The sequence below is a fragment of the Helianthus annuus genome, chromosome 6 (assembly GCF_002127325.2).
Source record: "Helianthus annuus cultivar XRQ/B chromosome 6, HanXRQr2.0-SUNRISE, whole genome shotgun sequence".
Lineage (NCBI taxonomy): Eukaryota > Viridiplantae > Streptophyta > Magnoliopsida > Asterales > Asteraceae > Helianthus > Helianthus annuus.
The window spans coordinates 56556512-56559461 of NC_035438.2; the positions used below are offsets into that span (position 1 = coordinate 56556512).

The following is a 2950-nucleotide window of genomic DNA, read 5'->3' on the forward strand; positions in this document are numbered from 1 at the left end:
AAACTCACTTTTGTGGGAATGGGTTTTTAATGTGACCAAGTATATATAATCGAATTTTTAACTAGACTTGTTATACCGTTTCATAATTTTCTTATGTTGGTTCTTTTTTTTTTATCACGACGCTATTGGTTGTAAACTTGTAAAAATATAACCTTTTTAGAACTTGTTATTCCCATCTTAAACTAAGACAAGTAAATAAAAAAATAAAAAAGTTTTTTGAAAAAATTTGGGGTGTTTAGCGGTTCCAATAGAGTTTTGTGTAAGGCTTGTGTTTAGGATTTTGCAAAATTTCAAGGTTTTAGCATCCCCCCCACACTTAAATTACACATTGTCCTCAATGTGTCCAAAAATAAAGTTTTTGGTTGATTAGAATGTGTAAAAGTGGGTTAAAAAGCAAAGATTTATGTTACTGGCATCCTGGACACGGCCCCGTGTTGACCGGGCACGGCCCCGTGGTCAAGTGCCAGTAACAAAAATTACAGAATTGAAACAGAAGCCTGGACACGGGGGCGTGTCCGCTGAACACGGCCCGTGTCCAGTTACCTGAACTGGGTGATTTTCTGCAGGGGGCTCAGCACGGGGCCGTGTTGGTTGGGCACGGCCCATGTTGAGCCTTCTGTGATGGAGATTTTTGTCGGGTTGCCCTGTTCTTCGTGCATGGTTCCATTTTTCTCGTTCCCTTTTTCATCCATTACCACCATGAGTGTGTTTTATTCTGCAAAAACTAAAAGATTAAACTAAACTAAGGATAGATCCGCGGAATGCCTCCGTGGTGCGCCACGTTTATAAGGGTCCTTGGCTAGACCCGATTCCAGGTTATATATCTTCTGAGTGGAGTGCCTTGCTTCCTAAGTTACACCGTCGGAGAGCGGCATCCAAGCTTGAATCAATAACCTTCATGTAATTGACTGGGTCGTCGTCCTCTATTCTCTTCCCAACTCCGAACTTCACCTCATCATCCCCATACCTCAAAGTCAGTGTCCCGTCATTCATGTCTACCACTGCTTGTGCTGTGGCAAGGAAGGGTCTCCCTAATATAAGGGGGACCTTGGTGTCTTCCTCCATGTCGAGTATGACAAAGTCAACTGGATAAACGAATCTGCTTACCCTTACCAAGACATTCTCGATGACACCTTGTGGGAACTTGACTGATCGATCAGCGAGTTGTATGCTTATTTTTGTAGGGCTCGTGGTTCCCAAGCCAAGCCTTTTGAACATCGATGAGGGCATGAGGTTAATGCTAGCCCCTAAGTCGGCCAAGGCATTGCGAACGGGTGATTCCCCTATTGAGCATGGAATCGTGAAACTTCCGGGATCGATTTTCTTTTGGGGTAGTTTATTGAGTACGAGGGCAGAGCATTCTTCGCCTAAATTAACTAATTGCAAATTTTCAATTTTCTTTTTATGTGTAAGGAATTCCCTCATAAATTTAGAGTATTTGGGCATTTGGGTTAGGACTTCGATAAAAGGAATATTGACATGCAATTGTTTTAACAGACTTTCGAATTTTGCGAACTACTCATTGGTCTTTTGACGAATTAACCTACCGGGGTACGGAACTCGAGGAGCCTTGGTAGGCTCTGGTGATGGGGGAGAGTTCTTTTCCTGCAGATGTGTTGGCATTGTTTCTTCCGCAGGTGGAGGTACTTCTGCAGGCCCTACAGTGCGATTTCGTAGTGTGACGAGGTGAACTTGCGCCTTTGGGTTTGTTTCGGTATTGCTAGGTAATGCGCCTTGCGGTCTCTCGGAAAAACTTTGTGCTAGTTGATTTATTTGTTTTTCTATGTTTTGAATGCTAGCTTGTTGATTCCTAAAATTAGATTCTAATTGTAGAAATCTTTCCGAGTTTTTCTTATCAGTGTCAGAGACGAGGCGAGATATAGTATCTTCGAGCCTTTCTCGTCCACCTTGTTGTTGAGTGAAATTTTGTAACTCATTTCTTGATTGCTGAAAGTTTGTTCGTTGGGTTTGTTGGTTACTACTATTGCCGGTTTCCCTCCAACCAAGGTTTGGGTGGTTTCGCCATCCTTGGTTGTAAGTTCCCGTTGGAGGACCCGACGGCCTAGGTCTGTTATCAATGTAGTTTACCATTTCTTGTTGATCGTCCGTTTCTTTCATGCAACTCCAATTTTCATGTGACCCACCACACCCTTCACAAGCCATAACCGAGACTGTTTTTGTCATTTCTAATTTTTTTTTTTTGAAGAAAGGGCCTCGATTTGGGCTTGTAAAGAAGTGCTTTCGTCGACCTTATGGGCGCCCGGGGCGATAGACTTATTTCCCCGGGGAGTGTGCCATTGAAAATTGGTTTGAGCAATTTCCTCAATCTGATTATATATTTCGTGTGGGCGTCGATTACCTAAAAGTCCCCCGGAGCTAGAATCAAGTGTCTGCCTAGTGTGTGGCAACAATCCATTGTAGAAAGTGGATACTTGTTGCCATATTGCGAGGCCGTGATGGGGACACTTGCGTAATAGCTCCTTGAACCTTTCCCAAGTTTCATATAAGGATTCCCCGTCCTCTTGTGAGTATGTATTAATTTCAGCCATTAATTTAGCAGTTTTAGCAGGAGGGAAATACTTATATAGAATTTTTTGGGCTAGTTCATCCCAGGTGTTTACCGATCCAGCTGGGAGGGTGTTGAGCCAAGCTTTCGCTCGGTCTTTTAGTGAGAATGGAAACATACGGAGGCGGATGGCGTCGTTTGATGCTCCATTGATCCGAAAGGTATCACATATTTCTAAGAAATTAGTTATATGTAGATGAGGATCCTCGTCCGCAAGCCCGTGGAAGGTTGCGGAGTTCTGGAGCATTTGTATCAAATGCGGTCGAAGTTCGAAGTTATTGGCTTCGACATTCGGAGCATTGATAGCGGCGCCTAGATTACCTACGGTGGGCCATAGATAATCCATAAGGGTACGTTGGTCCGCCATTGGGGGTGGATCACCCG

The 2950-nt window shown here is 43.7% G+C and overlaps 1 non-coding gene across 1 annotated transcript; it reads left to right on the forward strand.

Annotated features, from left to right (window-relative positions):
- The first annotated feature begins 2448 nt into the window (after positions 1–2448).
- On the forward strand, positions 2449–2555 carry LOC118480042. Its single transcript, XR_004861682.1, has one exon. It is a non-coding gene; the product is annotated as a small nucleolar RNA R71 (small nucleolar RNA).
- Positions 2556–2950: the final 395 nt, after the last annotated feature.